This window comes from Canis lupus, chromosome 1 (genome assembly GCF_003254725.2).
Source record: "Canis lupus dingo isolate Sandy chromosome 1, ASM325472v2, whole genome shotgun sequence".
NCBI lineage: Eukaryota > Metazoa > Chordata > Mammalia > Carnivora > Canidae > Canis > Canis lupus.
In genome coordinates this window covers 16,554,728-16,574,790 of record NC_064243.1, presented here as the reverse complement: position 1 = coordinate 16,574,790, position 20,063 = coordinate 16,554,728, and the positions used below count along the sequence as shown (strand labels likewise).

At 41.2% G+C, this 20,063-nt stretch overlaps 1 protein-coding gene and 1 long non-coding RNA gene across 2 annotated transcripts in view; one reads left to right on the top strand and one right to left on the bottom strand.

Moving 5' to 3' along the window:
* The window catches only part of LOC112644052 (uncharacterized), a 70,116-nt gene extending 64,966 nt beyond the window's left edge, over positions 1–5,150 (top strand). The window contains exon 3 of the long non-coding RNA XR_007410917.1: positions 2,896–5,150. This is a non-coding gene — a long non-coding RNA (uncharacterized LOC112644052). The remainder of the gene's footprint in view (positions 1–2,895) is intronic.
* CCBE1 (collagen and calcium binding EGF domains 1) overlaps positions 1–20,063 on the bottom strand; it is a 227,104-nt gene that overhangs the window by 114,938 nt on the left and 92,103 nt on the right. The gene's annotated exons all lie outside the window — the stretch shown is intronic.

Sequence of the window (20,063 nt, the reverse complement as noted above, 5' to 3'; positions counted from 1 at the left end):
GGGGAGGGGCCCAGCAATCTGAGCCAGTTTTCAATGTCCAGACACTAGATAGAGCTTACTCTTTAGACTATTGGGGAGTCTAGCTTAGTCCAGTGGCACCTTGGGCACTTTTCAGAATGATCTAAGATTGACACCAAAATGGGTCTTTGCAGGGCGAGTTTGGGCAGAGATGGGATCTAGGGGAAGAAAACAAAAGTGAAAAGAAAATATTACTTGGCATCACCTTGGCGTTCACTGGCATTTTCATAGTTACTGAGCATAAAAAGAAATAAACCATGAAGCCCGTAACAGTGAGCATGTTTTCTAAAAAATGTCTTGTGGCATCAAATCAATTCCCTGATTAGTTTGCTATTGAGTTTAATCTAGCCAAGCCAGTATTATTGTAGCTGTCACAATTTTTTTTTTCCTTTGCCCTGTGAAGCTGGAACCAATTGTTGTTATAAGGAGACTAAATAAAAGAAGTCCCGGATTTCCTGTTATTACAGATCTATTTTTTGAGATGTTAAAATAGTATCATATGGATGTTTCTTTCTTTTTTTTTTTTTTACATAATTAAACCCACATGAAATGGCACTGCACAGACTTTGTCACGGATTGTTTTGACAACGTTTCCAAGTGAAATACTTCAAGGAAGAAAAATGACTAACCTTTTTTTCTTTCTCTTAACATTCTCCATCATGATTTTATAACACATTGTTTTTTTAAAAAAAACCTACTTTATGTGGAATTTCAAAATATGTAAATCAGTCAAGATAATTTATATTGCTTGGGCAAGCTTGGCTGGATTAAATTCATTTACTTTCAAACTTCAGCAGATAGAGATAAGCAGGGTGAGCCAGAGTTCTTGAGACAGCCTTTAGATGGTAGGGAGCAGAAGCTGAATCCCAGCACAACGTTCAAGAGAATGAACTACAACATTTGGAACGTTTGTGCTTTATTCAGTATGCAAGGTCTTAAAGGTCATGAAGACAATATATATGTGTGCCCTTGAGATGGTTAATTTTATGTGTCAACTCAGACTCTGCTGATGAGCTGTTTGTCCAAAGGCTCATCTAATGGTTACTGCAAAGTTATTTTTTAGATGTTATTAATGTTGGAATCAGGAGACTTTGAATAAAGCAGATTACTCTTCATGATGTGGGTGGGGCCTCTTCTAATCATTTGAAGTCATCAAGAGCAAAGAAAGACATAGGATGTGGGAAAGAAGACTGTCTCCAGATTGCAACACAGAAAATCTGCCTGAGTTCCCAGCCATCAGACTCAAGATTGCTACAGCAACTCTTAACTTGACTCTCCAGCCCTCTGGCCCGTCCTACAGATCTCAGACTCCTGGCCCCACCGTCACAAGAGTCAGTCACTTGAAATCAATCTTTCTCTCTCTCAATGCAGATTCTATTGGTTGTTTATCTGGGGAACTCTAACACAGACCCAAACCCTAACTTTTGAGGTTTTTACTGTTCTACTCTTGTTTTAGTTGACATAATTGGGTCAAAGCAGCCGAGAAAAAAAAAAAAAAACATCAAGAAGCTTTCAAGAGTTATTTTAATACTGAGTGTCACAACTTTTCAGGCAGAAAATGAAATTATTGCTGTACTAAGTTATTACAAATTGGAGTAACCGCCATAAAACATCTGAAATCCTACAGAACTTTGTCTATACTTTATTGTTTCATTCACTATGCAATTTCACGCTAGTGTCATGCTTAGCTTCCCCCACTCCACTGTGAACATCTTGAGGACAGAGACTGCCTGAAATTATGTGTGACGTATGTAGAGTTGTGGAATCACCATGTTGTATGACTGAAACTAGCGTAACATTGTGTGTCAACTATACTTAAAAAAAAAAAAGTGTTCATGCAATAGGTGTTAAATACATTCTTTGCTAAATGAATGAGTTGTTGAAATCTTCAGAGTAAATGCCATTCTTAGGCTCCTCTGCTTCTTCAAAGCCTCTCCCGCCCCTCGGGTGGCACAGGCTCTATCTGCACCAGGCCTGACTGGAACAGTTGCTGGCTTTAAAAAGCTACAAAGGTGCCAAGAAATTTCTGAATGACTTCAGTTTAATCCTTGCTGGTTCACACCAATGCCGCCCCTGTGATCTGATTAAAGTTAAAGTTAGATGGCATTTCAGGGTTTTTGAGACTGAACCCAGGTATTACCCTTGAGAGTTCACAGTGTGGTGATTTGGCCAGACTCTCTTTGCTTTAAAACTTCCAGAACTTTAGCTGAAGGCAACTGATGACCTGAAAGTGAAGCTCAGTCATACCACCAAATATCTCCTCACTCAATCCCACTTGCAGGAAATGACTTGGCAATGCTGTGCATTAGAGAAATGGAGTCTATGTTTAAAACATCACAGCAGGAATGCCACTGTCCATGAAGCACTTGAGTTAAAAACTGAGTCAAAACCACTAACAGATTTCACAAACTTGTGTACGGTGTTCCAGTTGACCTCCATACATAAATTTCACAAAAATGTACCTTTAAAATTCTAGGCTCTATTTTGGGAAGAAAGGTTGAATCAAAAGTCTGTTTCTTGAGGTAGCTTTAATGAAATAAATTTATAGGGATAGTCTCTATTTCACTGCAGCCCAGCAAAGCATTTAACTGTGTGACGTAGGTCTTGTGGCATCTGTGTGTTTGCCAAACTTGGGGCAAGAAGACACTTTTCAGCTTATACCTCCAGGTAGTTGTCTCTCCCTGGTGAAAAAAGCAGTTGATGCACTGTTATGGGTTAGACTGGGTCCCCCCTCCCCCACCAACAAATTCATGTGTTGAAGTCCTAACTCCTAGTACCTCCAAATGTGACCTCAGAAATAGGGTCATTATAGGTACAATTTTTAACATGAGGTCATACTGAAGGTGAGTCCCTAACCCAATATATTTGTGTCTTTAGGAAAACAGAAAATTAGGACACAGATGCACACACAGGGAGAACGCCATGTGACAATGAAGGCAGAGATCGGGGAGATGCAGCAGGAGCTAAGGAACGCCAGAGACTGCCAGCTAACCTCTAACAGGGATGGGAGAGGCATGGAACTGATTTGCCTCACTCCCCTCTGAAATCCCTAGAAAGCATCAACTCTGTCAATACCTTCATCTCAGGGTTCTATCTTGAGAACTATGGAACAAATTTCTCTTTTATAAGCCACCCCTTTTGGTAAGATTTGAGAGAGAGACAGAATGCACAAGTGAGGGGTAAGAGGCAGAGGGAGAAGTGGGCTCCCCACTGAGCAGGGTGCCTGACATGGGGCTTGATCCCGGAACCCCGAAATCATGACCTGAGTCGAAGACCTGCTAACCGATGGAGCTACCCAGGTGACCCATGAATAACTTTATTTGTGGGACCTTATGGCAGTTCCAGCAAACGAACCCACACTGATGCACAAAATCCATGCAGAAATACAAGAGGGCAACTACACAAACTATAAGCCAAGAGACACAAGACCACAGCAGAGTCAGAGTGTACACCCTGCCCAGGCTATTCATAAAGCCAGCAGCCAGTCTCTTACTGAATTCATTTGTGACAACAAACCTAGAGTAGTAACGAGTATACCTTTTCTTAAGAGTGACCTCAAAGATGGAGAATTTTCAAATTATAATTAGGATTTTGATCCTAGGAATGAATATCTAATATGGGCAAGCACAAAATGACCAAGGTGGACAAAAGGCAGACCATGAGAGAAGAGAATGGGGATGGCGATGAGATAACCCTAGCAGCGTTTGGTATCGGTCATCCCTAAATGATACAGTTCTCATTTCATTCTGGTGCCTTCAGTTTGAATTAACTGATGCTTTGACAATCATTCATCAAGTCCTAAGTTAAAAGAAGACTGGATCTAATCCACTTTGGCCACCACAGTTCTGATGCTCCAGGTGGGCAATGCTGGGTAAGAGCCCCCTCCATCTAACACAGGTGATTTTGTCACCCCCTACCTTTTTCTTTCTTATATATATTAAGGCGTGAATCCTACACAGTAAAATGTACCCTTTTAAGTGTACAGTGCCGCAAATTTGATACATGTATGGTAATTGCCTTCAGGATAGAGATGCAGAACAGGTCCATCCCCCTCAAATCCTGCCCCCAATACCACTTTAGTTAACCTCTTCCCCTCCAGCCTTAGGCAACCAATGATCTGTTTCCTGTTCCTATAACTCTTCCTCTGCAAGAATGTTACATAAAAAAGAAACCACCAGGAGGTCATAGTCTTTTTGTATTTGGCTTTTTCCACTTAGCAGGATGCATCTGAAATCCATTCACCATCTTACATGGATGAGCAGCTCATGCCCATTTATTGCCGGGTAGTATTCCATGGTAGGGATGCAACACGGCTGTCTGCATTCCCCCAGATGAAAGGCATTTGGCTTGTTTCCAGTTTTCGGAGATTACAAATAAAAGCCACTATAAATATTTGCATACACATTTTTGTGCAAACATAGATTTTCATCTCACTTGGATTTAAATACTCAGCAGTGGAACTTCTGGGTCGTGTGACGAATGGATGTTTAACTTTACAAGAAAATGTCAAACTGTTTCCCAAAATGGCTGTACCATTCAGACAGTTGTTTTTAAAGTACCCCCCCCCCCCCCACTACAGGGGCTCCATATTACACTTAACATTCAGGAAAAGATTAGTCAGCCAGTAAATGTTTTTGTTAGTGAGCAGTTTCATTACAAATGTCAACGTTCTTTTAAATGGAAAGATGTCTAACACTTGTCAGAAACCTCAGTATTTATAATTAGGCCAACAAACAAATGTAGCAAGGCTGTAGGGAGCAGAGGGGTAAGATTAAAAGCCACTTCTTTCTGCTTCTGATTTTTGCTTCTGATTCAATGTGGGATTAAATCACTTTTGCCATTTCCGCCCCCCCACCCCACCCCACACCCCCCAGGGATGAGCTGTGAGTAGAGCTAGGGCCTAGTTTTGACCTGCCCACCTCCTCTCAGGCTCCCCCTCCCACCTACAACCCCTACCATGGCATTTCTGTGCCAGTCAGAGGATGGGTCACCTCAAAAGTACTGAGGATTTGTGCAGGTCTCACCCAGAATGCATCTTTCCAGAGATCTGTCTGCCATCATTTGAGGTAAGGATGTCAGCAGGTCTGTAGGGCAGGTTTGCTTACCTGAAAGGTTTTTTTTTTTTTTTTTTTCTGACTACAATGCTCCCTGACCTCTCTATTCTCTCTGTACTTCATGCCAGTCATGGATGTGCCTTTATGCACAGGACCAAGAGAAATCTTACTGGGAAGTCTAAGGACCAGCTGGTCAACGTATAAGAGAAATCCAATATCCCACTTTCTTCTCTGAAGGGTCTTCACTCAAACCTGTGTTTTTGTTGGGAAACAGGAGTGCCTGAGATGGCTACTCTGGATCTGGGAGGGAAAGGGATGGTGGGGTTTGAGAGAGCAGGGCACAAGCGTGAACTACGCACTTGGGCAAATGCACATTTGGGGAGAGTGGGGTTTACGGGGTCAACAGGGGCGACAGCTCTGTGAGGCTGCTTTCAGTCTCCAGGCAACAGCTCCAGCTGGAGCTGGTTTTCTAACAAAAGCCAAGTTTGGCAGTGCAGTGGAGGTTTGAAGATTAATTTAATAAAGGAAAGCCCCCTGGAAAGACACAAGGGACCGGCATAAGCTGTTCTTGATTGACGCCACTTCTGTTATCCCTCAAGTTCTAAATCTAAGTCATCAGAAAGTCTACCCCAAACATCTTAGATCATATTTGATAAAAATAGGCTCAAATTCATCTACTGTGTAGAAAGAAGTGTTAATAGGATTTGTGGATTCTTAGGAATTCTGTAGGTATCTATGAATAAATCGGCACATATGTTTCATAGAATACAGCCTGTGCCCACACACGTACATGTATTTTATTGGGAAACACACAAAGGAGTTGTGGTATAACTGGATCAAATTAATTTTAAATAGATGTAAAGAAAAAAAATCAATGTGATTTGACTAAAGCAAACTTTAGGTCATGCATGGAGAAAGACCAATCCACAGAGCTGAAACACTTTAACATGTCTGGGTGGCTCAGTCAGTTAAGCATCTGCCTTGGGCCCAGGGCCTGATCCTGGGGTCCTGGGATTGAGTCCCGCGTCGGGCTCCCTGCAGGGCGCCTGCTTCTCCCTCTGCCTGTGTCTCTCATGAATAAGAATAATAAAAAAAGATAGGACTGGGGCGCCTGGGTGGCTCAGTTGGTTATGCATCTGCCTTGGGCCCAAGTCATGATATCAAGATCCTGGGATCAAACTGCATCTGGTTCCCTGCTCAGCGGGGAGGGCTAACGTGGAGGTCTGGTGCTCTGCCTCACTGATCGAAGCCTAATAACTGGGGGTTAGACAAAATATTAGAGAATTTCTATCCAATTTCTCTCCAAGAATCCCCTTGAAAAAAAGTCTGCCAAGGGATTCATCATTTTTGACGGCTTTTGAATCCTTCTTGACAACAGGGAGAGCTGCATATTCAGCAAATGTGCTCCTTAATTGGGTTTTCCCGATTTGTTAAAACTCGTTGGAAAAGCCAAAGGAACTACAGCAGGAAGAGAAAGCAACACTGACAGCTCCACAGATGCGCACACAGGACCGTCATAGGTCATGTCATAGGTCATACGCATGCCCCAACCCCAGGGAATCTCTATAAAAAGGCAATTCCTGGGTGCCACCCTCTGAGATACTAATTTAAATACTGGGGGCTGGCGGGGGAGGAGCCGCCGGGCATCCAGGGCTTCAAAGCTCATTTACTGTTCCTGTTCCTCAGAGGTTGAAAACTATGGTTGTGGTTCCAATGGAGGACGACAGTTTTCATGGACTCATCTCCTTAACACTCTATGCACAGTGTGACGCAGTAACTGGGCAAAGAATTCCTGAGGGCCATCCCCACATTGTGTGTGGTGCTGCCCGCCTGCCTGGGACTTGCCAAGAGAAGGAAGCATTTGGGTTCTTGCTGCATGAGTGCCCCTCAGCGAGAGCCACTCGGGACCGTCCCTGAGCAGTAGCATTTTAGCCACTGTTCAGGGATTTCTAGTGATTTTACCAGCACGCGTGGACCTGACTTGCCCCTGTTAGCACAGAACATCCCTTGGGTATGCTGAGCTACCAGCATCTGCCTTCATGGTCTTTACCAGAATGGTATGCTGAACACACCACACATGGCTTCAGGATCTGGAACCAGGAGAACAGCAGTGTAAGAAAATCTTCCTGAAGTTCTTCTTTGCTCTAATTCAAGGAGAGCAAGTCACATCTGATTTAAATGGAATTTCTTTTCTAGAGAAAACTAAGAAGGAAACCCCCTTCTGAGAGTCTGAGAGGGTGAGGCCAGTTGTCAGTTACTACGGAAAGTCTTAGAGTCACACCACCATGATATAATTTAGGTCCAACATTCTCACTGTGATACTAGGCCATTGAGTCTTAAGTATAGTAGTGACTTACCCCCAAGGTGAACAGTCTGGGCTTTTCTGACGGGACAATCTACTTGCTTCCAACTTCTAGTCCTCAATACTAGGCAATACTCAGGGACCTGAGAACACTGGAAGTATTTACTTCATGCTGGCCAGATTCAGGGTTTGTGATTTATTTTTAGATTTGAGAGAGGGAATCTCAGGCAGACTTCTGAGTGTGAAGCCCCACATGGGGCTTGATCTCACGATCTTGAGATTATGACCTGAGCTGAAATCAAGAGTTGGATGCTTAACTGACTGAGCCACCCAGGTGCTCCTCAGCACCTGTGATTTTAATCCGCCTTTATATGCTTTTCATTTGAAGCTGCCCTAAGGCGGATCAGAAAAGGCACCAAAGCCCTACATTATTTCCTTTGGTTAGTTTTATTTATTTCCTTTAACTTGAGCAACAGTTGCCAACATATTCAAAACTAAAGTGACAACTTTTCATACTGTGTTTAACCCTGAAAAGAAGCCAAGCAGGATATACATTGACAGGAGAAATATTAACTTATCCTACAGGCTTTCTAGTTCTTGTGGGAAATGTTCAAGGCTCTCTTAATTCCAGTCTCTTCAATGTTCAACTTTGAAAAGAAAGGTCCCAGAGTAATAGACATTGAATGCTCAGTGTAAGAGTTATGCCCAAGGGTAAGAGACCCCAGCTCGGGAGTGCCCGGATTCACTGGGTAACAAAGCACACTCTTCGCTTACTGTAGACAGACATGTGCCAAGGTGGCTACCATTCTTGATAACATAAGGAAATGAGGAATAGAAGGGACTTATAGGTCCCTCCAAATACAACAACCAGTTTATAGCAGCAATGTCCACAATAGCCAAACTGTGGAAGGAGCCTCGGTGTCCATTGAAAGATGAATGGATAAAGAAGATGTGGTCTACACATACAATGGAATATTCCTCAGCCATTGGAAATGACAAATACCCACCATTTGCTTCGATGTGGATGGAACTGGAGGGTATTACGCTGAGTGAAATGAGTCAATCGGAGGAGGACAAACATTATATGGCCTCATTCATTTGGGGAATATAAAAAATAGTGAAAGGAAATAAAGGGGAAAGGAGAAAAAATGAGGGGGAAATATCAGAGAGGGAGACAGAACATGAGAGACTTGTAACTCTGGGAAATGAACTAGGGGGGTGGTAGGGGAGGGGGGGCGGGAGGTGGGGGTGACTGGGTGACGGGCACTGAGGGAGCACTTGATGGGATGAGCACTGGGTGTTATGCTATATGTTGGCAAATTGAACACCAATAAAAAATAAATTTATATATAAAAAAACAAAAACAAATACACCAACCATTAGTGCATTCTCAACTCTGGTACTACTGACATTTGGAGCTGGATACTTCTTGGTTGGTGGGCAGGAAGGGGAGTTGGTCTTTGCTTTGTAGGATGTTTAGCAGCATCCCTGGCCTCTACCCCATTAAAGATGCTGACAGCGCCCACCTTCCATGGTAATAACCAGAAATGTCTCCAGATACTGCTAAAGATCCCCAACTGCATAGCTGAGAACTACTGTACTCCAATGTCTTAGTCCCATCTGCAGTTCCACTTGATATTTTGGGTTTCCATCCTTGTCTTAATGCTTTTATTATTTTTTTATTAAAAAAGAATCCTGTCATATGGGCTAAACATGAAGATGAAAGGAGAGGGTGAGAAAAACCAGGGGTTACCCTCTGACCCTAACACATCTTTGAGGTTCAGGGCTCCCCTTCCCAATAGTTAAGTTGTATAACTATTGTACCACTTAACTGGCCTGCTCCTGTTCCTCATGCTAGGACTGCTCCCTTGTCCCCACCAGGAGAAATCCTACTGGCTTTTTAAGGTCCAAGTCAAAGGCAGCTGCTCCAAGAGGCCTTCCCTTCACCATCTCTGCTTCCCTTGCCTTTCTTATACTTTCCACCGAACTTATTCTTGCGAAGAACAGTAAAGAAATTAAACTGCATTGCAACCCAGTACAGTGGAGGCTCCATTGATTTAAGACCTCAGGGTGTTTGCTCAGCTTATGTTGTCCAAGCTTGAGGCTTTATTAAGCTGAGAGGGTACCAGCCTAATTTTAAAAACCAGACAACTACTAATGCCAAGCACTTGATAAGAAAAGGCTGCTTTTGAATGTGCTATGCACAAACAGACCTTGAGAGTCTGTTTGGAGGCGCTGAGTTGGAGACTGGGGCAGGAGGGACTGTTGGCTTAAGAAAAAAGCATGTTCCTCCACTCAGCATCATGTGTCTTTGGGGCGGTGGTGGGGAAGGGCACCTCATCCACCAAGGGTGGCCACCAGCACTGTAGCCAGATGGCCTCACATCCATGCCCTGGATCAGGACTCCCCAGGCTTACAGGAAAAATGAATTCTCTTTTGCAACCTGGAAAAAAATAAATTTGCGAGCTGTAAGGTGTTCTTATAAAGGAAAAAAAAAAAAAGGCAAGATTTAAGGAGCATTCGGACCATTTTTAGGCTAAATTCTAGCTCTGCAGGGGGTTCAACACTTCAAGTCGTCACATGGGTGAGTTCCCCCAATTAAATACCTTTACTAAGTGGAACTATATGTTCGTAGCTTTAAGTCCATGTGAAAAAATAAAAGATTCTCATGAATGAAAGGGAACTTCAAGGGAACTCTCTAGCTCTCCATTTTAATGTGTAGTATTTCTGAATTTTCTTTCTCATATATAACCAAAACTTGTCTCCTGTGGAGAAGGCAAATCTGCCCCCAGATGAAAAAGCTCATGGTGACAAGAACATGCTCTGTTTTTGATTTGGTTTTGCATTATTCAAACAGCCAACGCCCTTTTCCTAAAGAGCCATGTGACAACTTCCTCTTAGGATTTATTGCTAGGGAAAAATACTTTCTCCCCTATAGATGACAGCCAAAAGCTTTGGTCTTTCTCTGTACTTTGTGAGTCTTGGACTATGGAGTTGAAGCAGAGGTCTTCCCACACAGGGGTCATTCTTTGGTCCTAAGGGCGTGGCTTGTCTCAGGCTCCTTTGGAACCTTTAAACTCCAGGCCTTCTGAATGTAGCCTGAGAGATTCAGTCACTTGCTTGCTTAAGACCAGCAAAAGTTAGTGGTTTCCTATCACCCTCAAAGGATAAAAATCACACACACACACACACACACACACACACCCTACCCTCAGCCTGTCTCACAAAGATGTGCCATGGACCACGCTTCTCCTGGTGGTCCAAGTGTGAGCCATACTGGCCTTTCAGCTTTTCCAGGATGCTACGTTCCTTCCAGACACATGGCGTTTAAAAATACTGTCCCCTGCACATGGAGTATCCTACTGACCCTTCAGACCTCCTAAACGTGAACTCCTTCTGGAAACCTTCTCTAATGCCTAGTCAACTCCTGAGGCACCCAAGTCTGTCTCATCAGCACACTCACCACCCCCCAGGTAATCACTTTTCTAGTACCCCCCCACATTTACTTGGTGATCATCTGGTTAGTATCTGCCCCCAGCTTTCACACTCCTAAAAACAAGGAGCCACAGTAACCATGTCAAGAACAAGGACTGTGCTGGATTTTTTTTTGGAATATTTTATTTATTTATTATGAGAGACAGAGAGGAGAGAGAGAGAGGCAGAGACAGAGAGAAGCAGCAGGCTCCATGCAGGGAGCCCAATGTGGGACTCGATCCTGGCTCTCCAGGATCATGCCCTGGGCTGAAGGCGGCACTAAACCACTGAGCCACCCCGGCTGCCCCTGTGCTGGGTTTTTAAATGGGGGCAGGGGAAGAGGCAACAAGCAACACTTGGCAGCTCCACAGATGTGCACATGGGACCACGATCGTACAGCTGATACCCACCTCAACCAAGCCTCCAACACCAAGGTCAGAGCCTGACAGATCAGAGCAGCCCAGGAAGGACCCAATGGGTGAGTGAACTCAATCAAATCCATTAAAATTTGCAGAGCGCCACTCTCAGATACCTCAAATTCTAGTGTCTCCACTCAGAGGTAGAAAAGTGGCAAAATGTCTTACCTTGTAAGTACTAGAAAAACAACTTTTTAAAGAAGCTGTCACAAGCCCATGTGGAAACCATAGACACTGAAGATGACTGGCACCCTAATCTACTGGGCACCCAGGACTCCACTCATTGTATGCGTCATACTCATACCTTTTTGTTCAGTTTGTACAAACAGCTTACACCATACATGTAGGCACCAATCATCTTTAAACTGAGGCATGTGGAGCCACTTAGTAAGAGCAGCATATACTGCTTAATTCCATCTTTTAATTGCACACATGTACTTCAACTACTAAGTCCACTACTGTGTTTTTAAATGTGTAATTTTTTTATATTAAATAATTTTAATAAACTTGATTTTAAAAAATTTTATATATTTATGAGAGAGAGAGAGAGAGGCAGAGACCCAGGCAGAGGGAGCGGCAGGCTCCATGATCCCGGGACTACGGAGTCACGTCCTGGGCCGAAGGCAGATGCTCAACTGTTGAGCCATCCAGGTGCCCCAATAAACTTGATTTCTGTGTAAGATTTTGCATGTGTGAGATTTTAAAGTGAAATAATATTTTAGGTAAAGGTAGTAACCTTTGGGTCTTAAAAATATTTGCTACAAAATGGATACCAAAATGGAAGACATTCTCTCAATATTGACCTTTTAGTAATAATTTGACTTAAAATTGGCTGTGTTGCTTTATATCTAAAAGTGTCACAACAGAAACTAATTTCATGGAAAAGGAAGTGCTTAATGTTAGGGTCATGGTCTACTTCAATCATAAGAGGTTTTTCATCAATTTTGAGTCCAATAAAGAACCAGGAAGAGAAAAAGCAGTGGTGAATGGCTGAAATGCCCTGGTCTCTGGGAAGTGGTCCCCACTGGAATCAGGAAATGCAGCCCAAGAGCCCTCACAAGCACACTTTGGGACAATCCAAAACCAAGTTTCCTGGGAAAGAAATGAATTGGGATCAGGTTGCCATTAAGCCTAAGACGCTTCTGCACCAACTCCTAGACATGTTCAGAAATGAATTGTTCTCCTATGGTCAAGAAGGAAAGAGCATCAGCCACGTGAAAGAGAGCTTTCCAGAACTGCAAGTGAGCACAGCATCCAGAACGGATCTTTTTTTTTTTTTATAATTAAAAAAAATTTTTAAACGGTTTTATTTATTTATGCATGAGAGACACACAGAGAGAGGCAGAGGGAGAAGCAGGCTCTATGCAGGGAGCCCGACATGGGACTCGATCCCGGGTCTCCAGGATCCCACCCTGGGCTGAAGACGGCGCTAAACCACTGAGCCACCGGGGCTGCCCCAGAACGGATCTTTGAATGACAAACCCCACACTTCAGTCTCAGACTCTCTGTTGCTTTGCAGCCTTAGTGGACCGGCGGAGATACGCATGGAAGCACAGTAGATGGGTTCACATAACAAGTACAGGAAACTCAGAAAGAAACATGTGGCAGGCCCACAACTGGGAGAATTCAGCTGATAAGACCTGATGAAAGAGAAATAGTGTAGTGGCCTAAAAAGGATTTCAAAAAATAATTTTTAAAGAGAAGGAGGGGCACCTAGGTGGCTCAGTTAAGCATCTGTCTTGGGCTCAGGTCATGATCTTGGGGTCCTGGACAGAATCCCATGTTGGGCTCCCTGCTCAGTGGGGAGTCAGGCTCTTCCCCTGCCCCCTTAAATAAATAAGATCTCAAAAAAAATAAAGGGAAGGAGGAATAGCAAAACTACCAATAAGTCTGGAGATTAGGAAAAAAACCAGGTATGAGACAAAGCCAAATGCAAACCATGAATATTAAAATCTTAAAAAAAGGATTGTTTCATCAGAAATAAAAACTGATGAAGAACTGAAAACAGCTTCACTGGCAGATTCTATCAAATATGGATTGAATAATTCCAATTTTATAAACCCTTACAGAGACAAGATATATTTCCCAATTCACTTTATAAACCTTAAAGCCCAATAAAAAAAAGTATGAGAAAGCATGCTAGTCTCAATTATGAACATCAACGTGAAAATCCTAAAGAAAATATTAGCATTTCAAACCTAGCAACAAATACAAAATAAAGCATTATGACCAGTTTGCGTTTATTTCAGGAATAGAAGTTTTTCTTAACACTGATAAAAATGAATACAGTTTGCTACATAAAGAAGAAAAATCATATAATCATCACGGAGGATGCCAAAAAAGCATTTGCTAGGATTCAAAACTCATGTATAATAAAACCTTTCAGCAAACTAGGAATTGAAAAGAATTGCTTTTACTAATCTGATTGTTTTAGTCATGATAGGATATGCTATAAGCAATCAGCCCCAAATTTTCCATAGCATAATATATAAAAGTATTAGATAAGTATATAGTCTATGGGCAGCATCTCAAGGTAGCTCCCTTTCAGGTGAGATTTTTAAATCTGTGAGATTTTAAGTGTGAAGTAAGACACATGCTGTGTCTGTCTATGGCTCTTACCACCACTTCTATTCAGCATTTTCCCGGAAGTCTTTACTGAGTTGGTTGAGAAAAATAAATAAAAAATGGAAAGATTCAAAAAGAAGCAAAACTTGTATTAATCATTGACAAGATTATAAAACAAAATCCAAAAGAACCTTCAGATAAATTTCTAGCATAGGAATTTATGAAGTTTGCTGGATACAATTTTATAATTGAAACCAGTTTTACTTCTTATAAAGAGATCACAAATGAAAATATTTTAGTTATTTTAATAGCACTAAAATGTCAAGTAACTAGCAATAAATTGAAGAATTCTACAAATACAAAATTTTGAGATACACTTATAAAAAGGCCAAAGGAAACAGACTCATAATAATAAACTGGAAGACTTATAAAGACGTCAGTTCTCAAATTCATCTATAGATGTAATGAAATTCTAATTGATTTTTTTTTTTTGGGTGGAATCTGACCATGGTTCTAAAATTGACATAGAATACCAAAGGGCCAAGATCAGCCAAGATGAACTTTTAAGGTATGATATATATAGTAAATTCTGTAATTTGTGTTAATCTACGTGTACAACCTGATTATTTTCTCCCCAGCTAGAGCTCATGCAAGTACTACTCACATTAAGATGTAAATATTCCCAGTACCACCCAGTAAGGTTCCCTCATGTCCTTCCTGGGTTACAATTCCCCACTAAGAGGCAACCACTATTCTGACTTCTAGCACTATCAATTAGCTTTGTCTAATCATGCTCATGTAATTGGAACCAAACAGAACATTCCCTTTTTAATCGGTTTAAGACGTGTGAACAACACTCAATTGTTCCACCAAGATAGCAAGAAGTTCTCTTCTGCTCAGATCCCACAGAACACAGTACTTCTCACGATGGGAGGTAGCAATGGCAGCGTGTGGCTTCTCAAAGCCAAGTGCTAAGCGATCAGCAGTGCCCAGCATCCATCAGCTTCCTGCAGCATCCCTTCAAGCAGCTGCTCAGTAAGGCCATCTGCGAGGCGCCTCAGAAATGCTTCCCTGACTCCTCAGGATGCTTTGCAGCCGAGTGCTCCTGGCCAGGAAGTGCTCCATGAATGGCTTCTCCACTACCTCCCCTTGGGTAGTTTTTGCAGTGATTTTCAAGGTATGGTGCTTCCTAATAGAGGACTTCCACCAGCATCCCAGATGGAGTATTGCTAGAAAGTTCCATTGGCACCAGATCTTAGCAATTTCTGCCACCATACACAGCAATGCCCTTTTTCAGAGAGGTCTGAGTTTCAACATAGAGGATCCCTAGAGATTGGGAGTGGAGGCTCTCTTCCATGGGCTTTATCTCAGCCTCAGGGTAGCAGCTACTCCCTAGATTGTGAATTCGCAAACCTGTAGGAACGGTCTAATTTCCTAGAAAAGTACAGTTCATCAATATGGACTGCCTTACTGATAGAAAGCTTAAATGGACCAATTTCACCTAAGAAATAGAGAAAGTTATCCCTCACAGAATGGTTTGACTGAGGTTTTTTACTAAACCATTAGAGACCAGATAGGTCCAATGTTACATACATAGCTCATCACTGATAGCACCAAAACAGGGTATTACAATCAACCTCACATAAGAATATGGATATAAAATTACAAAAGACAATAGCAAATAGGATCTAATATCTCATTTAAAAAGTAATGGATCATAGTCAACTCTTTTTAAGAAATCCCAACTGGGATGTACTCAAGCCATGCATGTTAGGTTCAATAGTAGAAAATGCAACCATAAATAGATCTTATTAAGAGATCTAGGAGATCCATAAAATCACTTCAATAGCACTAAAAAAGAAAAGTTGACAAAATTCAACACCCATTCTTGATTTAAACACACACACATGCACACACATACACACATTCTCTCAAGAAAATAGTAATTTGTGGATAGATAACCTTAAGTCCTAATGTCAGCACCTTACTGAAGTTATTTGCCTTTCCAAGTGGGCTAACAATAGAGGCATTTCCGCTATGGTCAGGAACAATATACAGATGTTATCTGCATTACTATTTGACATTAGCATTATTCTACTTAGCCAACTCAATTAGACAAATCCATTAGAGGCATAAAAATTGGAAAATAAATAAAACTACCCCCTCCCCTGTGCGCAGATGACAAGATAGTGCACTAGAAAAAAAATTTAAAAATTTTAAAGATCTCCATAGTAAAAGGATTTAGTAAGGTGGCGTATGACATAGCAACATAGAAGATAAAATACTTAGGAGTCAGCCTAACAAGAAATTTGCAAAGCCTAAATAAATAATATTTTTAAACACTCTTGGAAGACAAAGTACACTGGAATAAAAAGACACCTCCCCCCCTTGTCCTTGGATAGGATGACTCATCATAAATCTGTCAGTTCTCCCTAAATTAATGTGTAAATTTTATTAAAATTACCAACTTCAATAAAAATAACAGACCTTTTGGTTTTTACAGAGCTAGACAAGAGGATACTGAAGTTCATATGGGAAGGCAAACATGCAAGAATAGTTAAGAAAACACCAAAAAGAAAAGCTAGAGCCAGGGAAGACGGAAAACAGCCCTGCCAGATATTAAACATACAACAAGCCTTTTAGAATTAAAACAGAGTGGTATGGACACGTGATGAGGACAAATGAATGGAACAGAACAGAAAATCCAGAAACCAACCCAACCACTTTGGAAATTTAGTATATAAAGTTAGGCATCTTGAATCATCAGGATAAACTTAATAATAAATTGTGCTAGGACAACTGGATAGCCAATTGCAAAAACAATCAGATCCAGACCTCAATCCATGCATGAGAATCAACTTCAAGTGAATCTTGATGTAAACACAAAAACTGAAACAGAAGTGCTAGAAGAAAACACGGGGGTGGGGTGCCTGGGTGGCTCATTCGGTTAAGCGTATGCCTTCTGCTCAGGTCATGGTCCTGGGGTCCTGGAATCAAGCACCCCGTCAGGCTCCCTGATTAGTAGAGAGTCTGCTTGAGAGGAAAAGCAGCTAATTGGAAGCAAATTCCACACATTTTTAGAAAACTGATAAATTTGACAATATAAAACAACCTTTGCATCATGAAATATACAAGTCAAATGACAAACTGGCAGAAAATGCTTGTAATGCATGTCACAACTAAAAGGTTGATATTTACATATTTTAATACATATTTTTACATATTAAATATTAAATCTATTTTTTGCATGTTTTTTTAAATGGGGAATTGGGCAAAAGCCCAACAGAAATATACAGTTAAGATCTAAAAATGGGCCCTTAAATGTATGAAAAGGTGTCCAGGTTTACCCATAAAAAAAGCAATTTAAGATTACACTAAGATACCATCTTTAAAGAGCTTGAAAACACTGCTGGTCAAGGCTTGGAGAAACAGATGTGCTCAGAAACTCACAGACAAACTAGTACAGCCTAGTGGGAAGGAGTCCCACTAGGTAATATCTGAAACAAACAGCAGATAAAAACCTACATATGCATTTATTGCTTGACCTTAGCAATCTTTTAGGAACCTGTGTCTCAAAGTGAAAATACACATTTATTCAAATGAATAACATGAATCTATTCATTTCTGGATGATCTGTAACTACAAAATAATGGGTAAAGTATTCACATAAAAGAGAAGTTGAATACATTATGGTATATCCACATAAGGGAATATTCTGCAGCTGAAGAAAAATAAAATGAAAATCCCTTTAAGCTGAGATGGAGGGATATCTCCAAAAAATATTGCTAAATGAAGAAAGTAAAGTGTCCGAGAACGTATACAGTACCCCAACTTTAGTACAATAAAAAGGGGATGACACTATGTATTGTTATATATATATGCACCAGTTTTTGCTAAAAGAAACATAAGGATAAATGAATGAGGTCAGTGGGTGAAAATGGAGCACATGGCTTGGTGGGGGAAATGGTGCTTCGGAGTATGCTCTTTTGTGGAGCGTTGCCTTCTGGAATCACGTTAATGTTTCATATCCCCAAAACCTGCCTTGTGTAAGGATGAGTGCTCAGTCCAGCAAAAACCAGGCCACAGGAAACTCTACAGACTAAACAGCCCAGGATCTTAAATAACTGTAATGAAAAGATTTAAGAAGGCTTTAATAGGTAGTTTGATTTAAAAATGGGTAAACCGTAGACTTCAGGGAAGCATGGATGGGTGATGGAACTATAAGAGAAATACAAGGAAGTGTTGGGATACTGGATATTTTTGGAGGGATGGAAGGCTTACCATTTGAGGATGCGGTACGTAGATCGACTACTAGCTGGCTCTTTTTTGACCTGGATGGTGGCTACAAGTTGTCCGCCTTATGCTACACTGTTGTTTTGAGTGGTATTCTATTTCTGTATTTCATTTTACGATACAAAATTTTTGGAGAAAAGACTAGGTGTCACGCTCATCTGAAGAGGTTCTTACATCTTTAGCGATTTTCTACCTGAGTCCATACAATTCTGTAACACATTCCCTCCATTAGATGCTACACGATCAGAGAACACATTCTAATTTTCAGATTAGCTTAAGAAAAACATAAGACTATTGCCAACAGTAACTTCAGTAAAGCATTCCAGTACCAACTGTAAAATGCTAAATTGTGTTTGTTCTATCAGCTGTTTTGGATTTTCTGTATTGCTCTCCTCCCTCATAGCATAGACAAAAAGAATGAAAAATTCAGTTCATTTTCTTAAGAAAAGTCTAAGAAAAAGTAGAGGAGGCCTAGTGTTCTTACATAAGATATGGTCTGAAATTCTGTGAACTTGTTGGACACGTTTATAAGCTTTATAATCCTGGCTGCAGGCAGTTTTGCAAAGCGTGAGTATTTCCAAGATTCTTGATTTATGCCGACATTTGAACACTTAAAACATTTTGTGGATCACACGGGAGGTTCTATTTTTAGTTTTTTGAGGACCTTCCATAGCGGCTGTACCGACTCATAATCCCACCAACAGGATACAAGGGTTCCCTTTCCTCCATAGTCTCACCAGCATTTGTTACCTCTTATCTTTTTGATGATGGCTTTTTTAACAGGCACGAGGTGATAACTCATGGTGGTTTGAATTTGGACTTCCTTAAGGATTAGGGCTGCTGGTAGTCTTTTCATGCACCATATGATCCAACAATTCCACTTTTGGAAATATACCCAAAGGAAAAAAAAACACTAACTTGAAAAGGGTAACTTTACCCCCATGTTCATTACAACATTATTAACAACAGGCAAGACAGGTAACCAAGCTAAGTGTCCATCAATGGATGAAGTTGTGATAGGTGTATACACACACACACAGGAATATCATTCAGCCATAAAAATGAGGTGATCCTACCATTTGTGACTCTGGTGGATGGACCTTAAAGGCATGATGTTAAATGAGACAAATCACAGAAAGACAAAGACAAATACTGTATGATCTCCCGTATATGCAAAATCCAGAGACCTCACAGAAAAGTCAGACATGGTTACCAGAGGCAGAGGGTGGGCAGAAGGATAAATGGAGACAGGTGGTCAAAAGGGAAAAATTCCCAGCTGCAAGAAATATAAAAACTTCCAGTCATAAGACATTTATATAATGTATAACTTGATTACAGTTAACACTGCTGTGTGATATACGAGAAAGTTTACTGTCTCTATAGGAGATAATGGATGCTAGCTAAACCCATGAGATATTTTACAGTATATGTAAACCAAACCATCAGGATGCATGCCTTAAACTTATGCAGTGATGTATTCAATTAGTCCTCAAAACTAGAAAACATTGAGGGCGGGTGGGGGGAGCAGTGTTAGACTACAAACTTTAAGATGGGGAAGAGGGTTAAAGGCTGGAGATGGGTGGTGGTGATGGTTGCACCACAATATGGATATACTTAGTGTTACTGAACGGTCCACTTAAAAATGGTTAAGATGGTAAATTTTAGGTTATGGGATTTTTCCACAATATCTTTTTAAGAAGCCAAAGACATGCAGGCTACTCTTGAGCAAAGCAAAATTTCTTTTGTCAAGTTAATTGGTTTAGAAAGTCTAAATTTTTCTCAAAAGGGAACAGACCTTCAAGTAGTTCCTCTAATAGCAAATTCATGCCTGCTCTGCTGTCAGGGGCCAGTTTTAACCGGAGCCTGCACCTGTGCAGGCATGAGAGGCTGCCCACTGTGTACCCACAAAGTGATTTAAGAACATCAGCTCTCAAATGTGGC